This window comes from Balaenoptera acutorostrata, chromosome 17, assembly GCF_949987535.1.
Source record: "Balaenoptera acutorostrata chromosome 17, mBalAcu1.1, whole genome shotgun sequence".
NCBI lineage: Eukaryota > Metazoa > Chordata > Mammalia > Artiodactyla > Balaenopteridae > Balaenoptera > Balaenoptera acutorostrata.
The window spans coordinates 27,744,128-27,757,157 of NC_080080.1; the positions used below are offsets into that span (position 1 = coordinate 27,744,128).

General features: G+C 36.1%; 1 pseudogene; it reads right to left on the reverse strand.

Moving 5' to 3' along the window:
- Positions 1-8,981: 8,981 nt before the first annotated feature.
- Positions 8,982-10,101, reverse strand: LOC103006922 (dnaJ homolog subfamily A member 1-like; annotated as a pseudogene).
- Between the last annotated feature and the right edge of the window lie 2,929 nt (positions 10,102-13,030).

The following is a 13,030-nucleotide window of genomic DNA, read 5'->3' on the forward strand; positions in this document are numbered from 1 at the left end:
GCTGTGAAGCCTGAAGTAGCATTTAATTTCAAAAACATGACTTTGACTAGAAAAACACTTCACATGGAATAGCAATACTGACCTTCTCTACTGTATGTTCTTTGTCTTTTTGTTAGAATGAAGGCAGTTTAGAAGTCAACTTGTATTCAGTGTATTCTCTCAAACTATAAATGCCTAAATAAGCTTAAGGCATTACAAATGGCACAAAACATGAACATGAAGTATGTTTATAAAAATCCAAAGCAATAAAATAGGGTTAAAATCATATCTGCCTGCAAACATTTTAAGATGATGGACCCACAAATAGCAGACTTGTTAGTTTGTGACACTCTCCAAGAGAGGGGACATGTAAGCATAAGGCCATGGAAAATATAATTTAAATTTTTAGGTCTAGTCAGTTTCTCAGTGATTGTAAGAGGACATGGATACCTTAAATTCATTTCTTGATTAAACAAAGAATAATAATCAAGCCAGATAGCCCGTATTTTTAGTTAACACAAAGCTATCATTTCTCAAAGAGGAAGATAGTATTTAGAACACACATAGAAATAGTCTATTACACAAAATTAAAAATTTGATAGTATATTTAAAACACTTGATGCAAAATACAACTACTATAAACATATTCAAGTACTTTTTTTCTCAGCAGGAAAAGTTAAAAATTAACCATCTTTAAAAATAACACTGCCTTGTGCAGCTTCTAGCCAAATGAATTTAATATCAAATTTGAGACATTTCATCTACAAAAAAAATGTGTCTCTAAGAATATATTATAAAGTATTTACTGCATAAAATCTATTGGTAGCTAAGAAAATAGAGGTAATGACTATATTTTATAATGACACTTTTTCTTTAGAAAATCAGTCTTTGGTGAGTCAGGTGAACTGCAAAAAAGCCAGATCATGACAGCATGTTGAACGTGCCCTACTTAAAATTCAGCTAACTGCTCAAAAGAAAGTGAGAGCACAGTAGGACTACAACTCTTTCCCTTGTGTGCCCTTAGAAGGCAGTATCCAGAGCAACTACACAACATCATCCAAGGAGTCATCAGGGTCTGCCCACTGATGTTGTGTTCATCAAGGTTTATGAATTGAGACAGAGAATTTTATTTATTTATTTATTTATTTAAATTAATTTATTTATTTATTTTGGGCTGTGTTGGGTCTTTGTTGCTGCGTGTGGTTTTTGTCTAGTTGCAGTGAGTGGGGGCTACTCTTCGTTGCGGTGCACGAGCTTCTCATTGCAGTGGCTTCTCTTGTGTAGCTCAGACTCTAGGCGCATGGGCTTCGGTAGTTGTGGCACGCGGGCTCAGTAGTTGTGGCTCACGGGCTCTATAGTGCAGGCTCAGTAGTTGTGGTGCACTGGCTTAGTTGCTCCACGGCATGTGAGATCTTCCCTGACCAGGGCTCGAACCCTGTCCCCTGCACTAGCAGGCAGATTCTTAACCGCTGTGCCACCAGGGAAGCCTGAGATGGTGAACTTTAGCACAAAGTGTTCTACAAAACATCAGTCATTCTTGCTTGTTTTTCTTTCTTTTTCAGACAAGGTAGTGTACCTTTTAATAATAACCTCTATCTTCCTTGAATTTAATTTTTGTAGTTAACTCTATTAACTACTTGATGATAGCTTAGGGGTTGTTAATATTTAAAATGATCCTTTGTTGATTCTGATGCTGGGGTTTCATTTCCCTCAACCTTAGACTCAAACACAAAAAAGGAGCCTGAATTAAATTGTAAATGCTGGGTGTCTTACAGGTTTTGCAGTTGACATGGATGTTATAGTGTGTTCCACATCAGATCAGTAACAATATCAGGGCTAAATTCAGAATCAATAATTCCATGAGGTGGTTCAAAAAAAAAAAAAAAGTAAGTAAAGGGAAGGGAAATTAGCAGCTATCTAGTGCCTTTCATATGCTCAGACCTATCATATATGAAATCACATTTACTTTTCATAGTATCTTGGATTTTGATTATCATGCTTTCCATTTTTATAATGAACATTCTTCAAGGTCAAACAGCTGGTAAATGGCAATTCCTGATTTGATCCTAAAACGTACCTTACTCCAAAGTCCTGATCTTTTTACTCCAAAACACCAGCACCTCTTCCACCTCCTTCTCTTCCTCTTCTGTCTCGATCTCCTTGTCTCTTCTCTCCTTCTTCTCTTCTTCTCCATCTTTCTCCTTCTCCTCATCCTCTTCCTTTTCCCTCCTCACCTCTCATATCCCTTTTGTCTTATCCCTTCCTACACAAAATCCTCCCAACTATCTTTCCTCTACCTCCAGAATTCCCCAGAACAAGAAGATTTGGGGATGAAGCAGAAAAACAGATTAAAAAAAAAAACAAAACCCTGCAACAATGAGAAGAATCTTAAAGGACAGTTTCAAATGATTTCTAAGATCAGGGGGAAAATTTTTGAATAAAATAAATCTACAAAAGTTACCTGAAACATTGCTTTATCTTATATCTTCCAAAAATTAAACTGGTTTATTTACATCCATGAAAGACCTTTAAAACTGTAGGAAGTGAAGTTGTTAATTTGTATGTTGTCTTTCCTAAAGTAACAAAATCTTGGATTGCCAGATCTCCATCCTGTTACTTATACAAACATTTGAAATTTTATAGTAACAGCCCTTCGAATCCCCCAATACTCTATATATTTATACACTCTGATGTCTTTCCTTGCATAGTTCCTTTTACATGTAATTCTCGTAACATCCTTTTCTTCTAGATAAAATACTGTTCATCTCTTAAGGTCCTATTTTCCCCTATCATCCAGCAGCAACTAATCATTTGTTCTCTTTATACTTTTGTAGAATTTGTGCAGACTGTCTTCCATATGTTCCTCCAGACCTGCTCCCCTTCCTTCTCTACTGTGCCTATGCACCAGAGCTACCTGGATGGACTCTCTTGCCTCTGAATGCAGTTGGGGTCAGCCAACATGAAATAATGGTAGGAGAACAGAGGGAAGGGGGAGGAGAAGTCAGAATATTTATTCCCCCAGCTCCTTTGCTGGAGTCTATCTGTGTCAATATTAAGAGAAAATTTTCTTTAAAATTAAATTTAGAACTCCTCTGAGTTCCACTGACCAATTCCTCCCTCCATCTCTTTAAGCCAAAGGTGGTAACAGTTCTACCTTGCCCTTTCTCTACATCCCACTCACAACTTTGTGAATCGTCCTTTATTAAACTCTTTTGAATATCCAATTTTCATTCCCTTCTGCTTTCTTGCTGGAACCCTGAGGATCATTTATTTGTATCTGTATAATAATGCTTTAAAAACTATAACATATTTTAAGTAATTAGGTAAATGTGTATCTCTCTACAAAAGCATGTTCCTTGAAAGAAATCTTACATGAATTTATGTCTTCTAGCGCATATTATTCTTTCACACAAAGATTAAGAACAAAAGTTCAAACCCGCACTTTGGAGTCTAACATTTATCAGCTTACAGGCTTTACATATGCAATTTATTTTCTTTCTTAAATCACCTTTAGACATTGATGGAATTATGTCAGCTATTGGTGAATGCAGAAAATGTTTAATGAAAGGTCATGGCCATGATTAGAGAATCACTGCTCTAAAGGGCACTGAATGAAATTTCATGTTATATTCTGTGGAAGATTAATTTAAATGACTTTCTCTAATGTCAAAAATATTTTTATATTCCTATTGATACCCTATGAGCTTTACTGAACTGCGTGTTGTTATGAAAGACAAATCAGAACAGTTCTGTGATGGAGAAAATAATGTTAGAGATGGCAACAGTCAACTTCAATTTACAAGATTCTTACAACGATTCAGTGTATGGCATCTATAAAAATAAACTACAGAAAATGAAGACACAAATTACTTAGTGCTGTAGAACCGTCATGCTGTATCCTTTGGTTGTTATTCTAAAACAAGATTTTTGAATTTTTACCTACACACACACACACCAACTCCAAATGGTTATTTAATGTTTGTTAGATAGTACACTCTGTTAATCCTTAACAAATATATACTCTATTGGGAAAAATAAAAGACTTGTAATATTTATATGGCAACAAAAAGAAGAAATAAACCTATGGTGTATTTTTTAAAATCACAAAAGAGGTATAGCTGTTGGCCAAGTGAATGGTAGAGGTATAAACCGTTGTGGGACCTGATAGAATAGGTCACAAGGAGAGGGGGTTTAAATGGAGACTGAAGGTAAAGAAAGCTTAAGGAATATCTTCCGAAGTAAGAAATACAAAAAGACAAAAACACAGAGGTGGAAGAGTAGGATGTTTAGAGAACAGCAATTAAATAGGACTGGAGTTGAGCATAATGACCAAAATTTGGTCAATATTATAGCTTAATTTGGATTTTATTTTAAAGGAAAACAATAATAATATTTGAGTTGAGAGTTGAAAGCTGTGTTTCAGGAAGACAGTTCTTTTTGTAGGGAACTAGATATTCATCCACCTGTCGACTGAAAAAAATGCACAACCTAAAATTTGGCGGATGTTCTGAGGCCTTAAGCCCAGAAGACAGCCTCTCAAATAGCTCTGAGGGACTGCTCCAAAGAGGTAAGAGAGGGGCCAGGATATATAGGGTTTTTGCAACAAAGACCAAGGTAGTTGGAACGTCAAAAGATTATTGTTAATTAAAGAAAACCAGATACCGCAAGTAAATGAATTTATTTCTTGTCTATGTATAAGGGAAGATACAAGAGTCTGGGCTCATTGAAATCATTCCTTTGACATGCACCTTAACTATCTAGGGCCAGTATCCTGTTCCTTCCCTCAGGGTGCACTGCTGGGGGTGGTGCACCATTGGTGGTAGTGACTGATGGCTTGGTGGCCTCAGCATCCTTTGTTTTCTGATAAGGCAGGGAACGTTTTGTCTTTCACACACCTACAAAGCAGATGATTTGGGCAAATTCCTTGGTCTTGCTTTGCCTCAATTTCTTTAACTATAAAGTGATATATGAATATTATTTACTATATAAGGCCATTGTATGGAACAGATTAGAAAATCTTTATAAAACACTTAGAAGGCTGTCTGGCACATTATGAGCTCCCAATAGTTTCAACAGTTTTTATTATTACTGCTGCTGTTTTTGTTGATGGTGGCAGTGAAAAAAATTTTTTTAAATGCAGAGGCAAAAAGAGTAGTTGGAAGAACATTTATTCAGTAATCTAAGAAGGATGTAGTAAGATTATGATGTAAAGTAATAGTGGTGACTGTAAGATAATAAAGATGTGTTGTTTTAATCCACTAAATTAGTGGTAATTTGCTATGACAACAATAGGAAACTAATATAGATGTTGATACCCAGAAGTGGGATGCTGCAGTAAAAAGTACCTACAAATGTGGAAGTGCCTTTACAATTAAGCAATGGGAAGAAGCTGGAAGAATTCTGAGGCGCATGACTTTAAAAGCCTAGTTTGCCTTGAACAGACTGTTAGTAGAAATATGAATGTTAACAACTGCTGATAAGAGCACTGAGGAAAAGAGTATGCTTTCTTAGAGAATGTTTAAATCATCATAAACAGACCTCTACCTGACTCAGATGCTTTAGGTAACGAGCTTTGGAACTTCTCATCTGATAATTTAGATAAGATGTTGAACTTTGAGTTGATGCTGTAATGAGTTGAGACTTTTAGGGATGTTGCAATAGAGTGCATGCATTTTGCGTGTGGTAAAAATGTGAATCTTTGGGGTCAGATGGGGGACTCTGATAGGTAGGATAAAGGCCCCCAATGATGTCCATGTCTAATGGATGTGTTACCTTATGTGGCAAAAAGAACTTTGCAGATGTTTAAATTACACATCTTGAGATAGGGAGATTATTCTGGATAATTTGGGTCGCCCTACAGGGTTCCTTATAAAAGTGAAAGGAAGTAGGACTATCAAGGTCAGGAGAGAGATTTAAATATCCTACTTGCTGGCTTTAAGAGAGAAGAATGAGCCATGAGCCAAAGAATCTAAACAGCCACTAGAAAGGGGAAAATTAAAGAAAGCTGACTCTTCCCTAGAGCCTCCAGAAGGAACGTAGCCCTTCTGACACCTCTATTTTAGCCCAGTAAGACCCACTGCAGACTTCTGACATCCACAACTGTAAGATGATAAATTTGTGTTGTTTAAAACCTTAATACATGGTGGGAATTGAAAAGAAGAAAATATTATGAAGAATCAGCAAAACTTGGTGACTGATTTGGTATTGAGAGTGGAAACAAATGAAGACATTGATAATGTTCCCATCATTTCAGGCCAGAGTGGGAGAGTAATGTCTCCTTTCAGAGACATTTGTTAATTAAAATATTTTATTATTTGAAAAAGCCCTTCACCATTCTCATTGCATAATGAAATTCCACTCTCTATTTTGTCTCAGTTATAACTGCCTTGATTAATTTTGGTGTTATCACACTTATGCTAATATCTCATCTTTATAAAATACCATTGAACCTGTGACTGTTTACATTATGATGTAGGGATTCACTTCCGTGTAGAAAATGAGGCTCATAACAGCAGGCACATTGCCCTCTAACTCTACAAGGCAAAACTGAATAAAATAAAGCTTGAAGTGAAGAAAAATTAGAGTTTTTATTCAGTTCCCAAATGCAGTGTGCCTTTCATCACAGAAGAACAGAGCTTTAGAAAGGACACAAAGAATGTCTCCCCATGTCTGACCCACAGTTCTGTACATATGCTAATCAGGCTTATAAGAGGAGCTTGTTTCTCCATTTCAGGAAACAGCTTTTCTACGTTTTCCAAAAGAAGTGATTTTATAAATATTTTTTAAGTTGGTGTAGCATACTACCTCAGTCAATAGCCCTCTACTTCACCACTGATGAAAGTTATACAAAGATTAAGGAAAAAAACTCCAGATGAATTACAAAGTAGAAACCTATACATACTTTGGTGTTTGTGCTCCCTCCAGGATGTATAATTCCTTCCCACCACCTTGCTGTTGCATGAGACGCCCTACCATGTGTGATTTTCTTGGATATAGTTAGTCAATAATTCCAAGTATATTTTGCATTATTGTTTCCTACTTAGGAGCCATGATGTAATTTTGACCTGTACCTAAGCTTATCTTCTTTCCAGTAAAGTAATAGGACAAGGTCTTTGAAATTTCACTTATACAGACATATGTACACAAACTTCAAATTGTTATTTAATGTACGACGGTCAAGACACTGTTAATCCTTAAGAAACTTACAGTGCAGTTGCTCTTTGTTGCTTCTGGGTAATAATGGCTTAATTGAGTAATAATCTTGTTTACTTTCCCACTCAATATAAAAAATACCTTTTGTGATTGATTAAATTCCAAGGCAAAGACATCTTAACCAATTGTGAATATAGTTAATGGAGTTTAATAGATTTAATTGTAAACATTAGTGGTTTTAAATTATAGAGCCAACTTTAAAAGGCAGTATGAGGTTTAGGGAAAAAAAAAAATCATGCCTGCAAACTTCACACCAGACTCGATGTGAATCTCAGCTTTGTCTGTCCTACTAGTGTTAACCTGGACAAGTTAGTGAAACTCTTTGGGTCTCAGTATTCTTTTTTTTTTTTTTTTTTTTTTTTTTCATGCTTTGTCATCAGCATATTAAGGAGGCATTCATACATTTCAAGAATTGCTTAAAGGTGGTATCAGTCCCTAGAAGGCATTGTTGAAAATGTTAGACTGCGTTTGTAAAGTTACATTATGAGGGGGTTATATTCAAATTCAATAGGTAGAATCAGGTACCCTAGTAGACCTACTCCAATGCCTATCAAGGTCCTGCCCCACAAAAAAACTGTCCTACATCCTGTATAAATTTTGACTGTTTCTCTGGATATTCATGTAGGTAAAAAAAAATCCATTTATAATGATCTGAGTCTAGAACTTAAGTCTGTTTCACATATAAACAGTTTTTTGCATGGGTTTTATATAAACTGAATTTTCCAGGAATTCATCTATGGTATTAATCAAGAAAAACTTAAACTTTGGTTGTTATTATTGCTTTATGTTTTTCTGAACTTAACAAGATTTGTTCGTTATATCAGAAAATCAAAGCATTGACCGCAACACCACACATGGTAACTGAGTTGATTATTTAACATATCTTACTAGACTGTATTTGTGGCTGTCACATTCACAGTGATTCTGTGTATAGGTGCAAGCAAATGACTAATTAAATGAGTTTTCTCTTGTGTTAAAAAAAAAAAAAAAAAAAGAATTGCTTAAATTCTGATATTCAGATTTAAGCTTGTGAACATATGACTTTAAACATACAATTAAAGCTATTCATAATTTGCTATACTACTGACATTAAATTACAGTTACTTTGGAGCATAAGTTAACTGGTTTAAAGTAAGCCTGTAACATACCTGCAAAACACCTTCCTAACTCATACATGCAAATTACTTCTCCATGTAAAGGTCTCATCACTCTAACCTGTAAGTTACCCTGCTCCAGAAGTCACTACTCCAAGGCTTACTGTGGTCCAAAGAGAAGGAGAAAAAAAAAAAGTAACCAGGACCAATAGCTAGATTATTAAAAAAAAGATGGCACAGCGGAAGGAAATGCAATTCTACAAGTGCAAGCCCTCAAGAAGCAGCATGTTATATGATAAACCCCTTCTTTAGAAAGGTATTACTTCTATCACTGATACCACAGGCTAAATTAAATTATATAGCATGCCATCTTCAAGTAACAGTTGAGGCAATAGAATAAATGCAGAGGCATCACAATGAATCCCACTTAATACCACTATACAGACCAACACTTTTCTACAAATTCTTTGTCGACTGCCAGTTAAATACAGTTTTAACTTCATAGCTTAACAATTAAGGGTCATACACTGAAGTCAATACATATACCTGGCATTTCAGTCTAAGCTATTCCATGTACATAGCTGGAATCAATTACAAAGTATGGTCTAACAAATGCTAGGGGAAATTTTTTAAAGTAGTTTTTACAAGTATTAAACTTATCTTGTGCACTGAAGTCATCATACATACAGGGCAAAGTCAGAGCTTTTATATTTGAGTTTATTCTTCATTTAACTTTTAAAACACTACTATAGTTGAATATTAAAACAAACAATAGAAAGTAGTGAGCATATTATGATTATAGTCCTTCACTCAATCACTACTGCAAATAAAATGCCAGCAGTGAGTGTTATTCACTGGCCCCATTAGGAGGTCTGACAGTGAACCACCCGGAGAATGATGTTCATCATGCTCGTATGCTTCTCCATTGTAATGGCGCCATCTTTCCTGATTTGGATCAAAGTCCACTAGTTCTACCTGGTCCATTTCATCAGTCTCTTCTACTTCCTTCCTCTCAGGTAGGAGTTTTTCCAGCAAAGAGAGTTTATCAGGGGAGAGAAAGCCATTCTCAGGAAAGTTTACCTTGAATTCAATGATTAGGCGACCCTTTTCATATAGACTACGATAAATCGGCATGCCTTCATTTAGCACACACTTGATATCTCCATGCTTGACAATCTGACCTGGATGAGAAGTGATGACTATAGTTCGGTTGTCAAGAGTAGATATTGGCTTTTGGAAGCCACACAATGCCTCAACCAGCTGTATGTCCATACACATGAAAAGGTCTTCTCCTCGTCAAGTAAAAACAGCATGGTCCTTCTAATCTAAAACAATGATAATATCTCCTGGCTCCAGTCCTGGTTCTTGGTCTCCTTCACCATGGAATGTTATCTTCTGGGCATCTTTCATGCCTTTGTCAATATGAACTTCTAGAATTTTCTTCTCTCAAACTATCTTCCTTCCATTGAAGCTTTTACGTCTATCTTTAGGACTGATCCACTCCCCATGGCCCTGGCACTGCACGCAGACAGACTGAATTTGCTGAACCATTCCAGGTCCTATTTGATGAATTCTTATTTGCATTCCAGTACCTCGGCTATTGGGACAGCACTACCACTCCTTTCTTACCACCTTGGCCTTCACATCTGTCACAAATCACATTCTTTTGCAGAGCTAGTTTTCTTGTTGCACCATTATATAAATCTTCTAAGGTTACTGTGAGTTGATGCACAACATTTTTACCTCTCCTTTCTCTCTGCATCCTGCCTCTTCCTCCAAAAAACATATCAAAGAGGTCCATAGAGGAGCCAAAACCACCACCTGCTCCACCTTCTTTAATTGCCCGCTCTCCTTTGTCATATAATTCCCTTTTCTTTGCATCTGAGAGCACTTTGTAAGCTTGAGAAATCTGTTTAAACTTCTCTCCTTCATTTGGATTCCTATCAGGGTGGTACTTCAAGGCCAGTTTCCTGTAAGCCTTTTTCAATTCTTCTTGGGTGGCATTGGGTTTGACCCCCAAAACATCATAATAAGCGGTTTCTTTCAGTATTTCCTACAGCTGGTGAGCGGGCTGATGCCGGTGTAGGGGAGCGGGAAGGAGCGCGTTGCTGTGCTCAGCTCGGGCAGCTGCCGCTCCTCCGCCTTTTCATCAAGCGTTCTGGAAAGTTCCCGGTCTCAATATTCTTATATGTAAAATTTAAATAATAATACCTACCTTGCAGGATTATTTTGAGGATCAGCAATATCATTTGGGCATATAACATAATAGCACATAGTAAGTATTCAGCAAATGATGTTTGTTATGTAGATAAAATTCTTCCCCACAATAAGTCATCTGAGCAATGATTACAGAACATTTTTACCTTTGATTTAAAATTTCACAGGTATATTGGACATGAAATGAAAAAGTGCTAAATTCAATTTTGATGGTTCCTATCTGGTGCTATTAATCCAAAGTCTATAATCATTTATGAAATTTTTCACATTAGTAAAGAAATATCATTCCTTTCCCCATCTAGGATTGTTGTGGAAAACATTTTCCTTTTATAATAAAATATTCAACATTATTGACCTAAAACATTTTCTGGTCAGTATCTTGACTTGTGAATTGAATTGCAATAAAAGAAATTGTCAACATGTGTCAAACTCTAGATAAAGGTGAAAATTTGTGGTGACTAATTGACATTTAGCTGTGTGTCTTAATGCTTTACGAGTAATAGTCTCCTCACTTTATGGAATCAGTCCCTTATTTAAAGTGACAGTTTATGAATAACAAGAATTTTCAAGAGCAACCTTACACAAAGTAATTTTTGTCTCATTTTCTTTTGTAATAAATGGCTACTGCATGTCATCATAGTTCCATTTTCGTGTACTTTTTGTTACAGCCATAAATGTAAAAATTAAAGAAACCTACTGACACTATTTTAAATTCTTATTTCTACCCTCCACTGTTCATCAGTGGTTCAATATAGAATCCTAGCTATCTTAATCATTGCCTTTAGCAGAAATTATTTCAACATCAAGCAATCTTTTATTCCGGAAAGTACTTCCTTAGACTACTTCTAAGGTGCCACAGTGCACAATATTTGAATATTGTGGAGCCCACATTTAAATTCTCAACAGGGTTTTAATTAGGGCTTGAACAATGCTAATGCACTTATTTTTTCTTCCGCTCTTAATGAAGCAAACTCACATCAAGAACATACAGTTTATAAACTGCATTGATTACTCAAATATTTTCTCCTGTACTTTTCTTTTTTTAATGTAAGGGTTTTTTTCAATTTACTTATTTATTTATTTATTTATTTATTTATTTATTTGGCTGCATTGGGTCTTCATTGCTGCACGCGGGTTTTTTCTAGTTGTGGTGAGCAGGGGCTACTCTTTGTTACGGTGCGCGGGCTTCTCTTGTTGTGGAGCACTGGCTCTAGGCACATGGGCTTCAGTAGCTGTGGCACTTGGGCTCAATAGTTGTGGCTCATGGGCTCTAGAGCGCAGGCTCAGTAGTTGTGGCCCATGGGCTTAGTTACTCCACGGCATGTGGGATCTTCATGGACCAAGGCTAGAACCCGTGTCCCCTGCATTGGCAGGTGGATTCTTAACCACTGCGCCACCAGGGAAGTCCTCTCTCCTGTACTTTTATATGGCTAAAGTTTATCCATCTATCTTATATTTGTGGTATTTCATTTTTTTACTTCTTTATACTCCAGGAAAGACAGATGAATATTTTGGGAAGAAATTATCTGGCGCATGTGTATGTGGGTGTTCATTTTTCAGTATGAGAATAAATAATCAAAACGTGCTATTTAAATTTATGTGTTCTGCTTTCTTGAAGACCCAAATGCCCTATAACTGATTGCCTGTAAATATTTGATAAGCAAAGGGGAAAATACAAAAAAAAAAAAAACTAAGGTTAAAGATTCTCTTTCAGAATATTATACTAATTTCAATCACATATACTTCATCAAATTTTAAATGAATTCCCAGTCTCTGTACCTGTCCCAGACTTTCCTGTCTCTGTGACTTCGTTCACTCCTCCCCAGCTGCCTGAAATGCCAATCACTTTCTCTTTATACTCCATTCCTCCGAAAATGCTATATATTTGTTGGCATATGCTGTGGTATCTGTTTGAAGATATGAATTTGGCTACAGAAGAGTAAGATGATCATGGGCTCATTGAAACATAAACATGAGAGGAGGCATAGCTAACAGGTAAATGAATGGAAGGAGACAAGGCAAAAATAGACATGTCTCAAAATCATGTTGGACTGATTGGAAAAGCTGGAAATGAAGTTCAAAAAAAGAAACCAATATGATAATGTTCCATGTAGGAAAGTGATTTTAGAAAAAAACCTGGACTTAAAGGAAACACTAGGTCATGCAGAGGAAAAAAAGTATTGAAGATTAATCCAAAAGCAAAAATTTAATGTAAACACCTAGATGACACTTTAGTTGCTGGCAACGGTAAAGGTAAGCAGTTATTTTTAGATATCATAAAGGCTAACAGAGGGTTAATGCTGCCAAGTATCATTGAATTTTGATGTTATATAACCCTGAGAGCATTTATTTAACATTGATGGGAAATGTTCCATAATGAAATGAAACATAATATCCAGTCTAAAGCCAAACAAAAATTAGAAGTAAATCAGACAGAAACCAGATGATAAGATAAATGCTGATACACATATCCGAATCTATTCAGTACTGATTGGGTGTAACAGTATAGGAATCACTATTGCCTTATG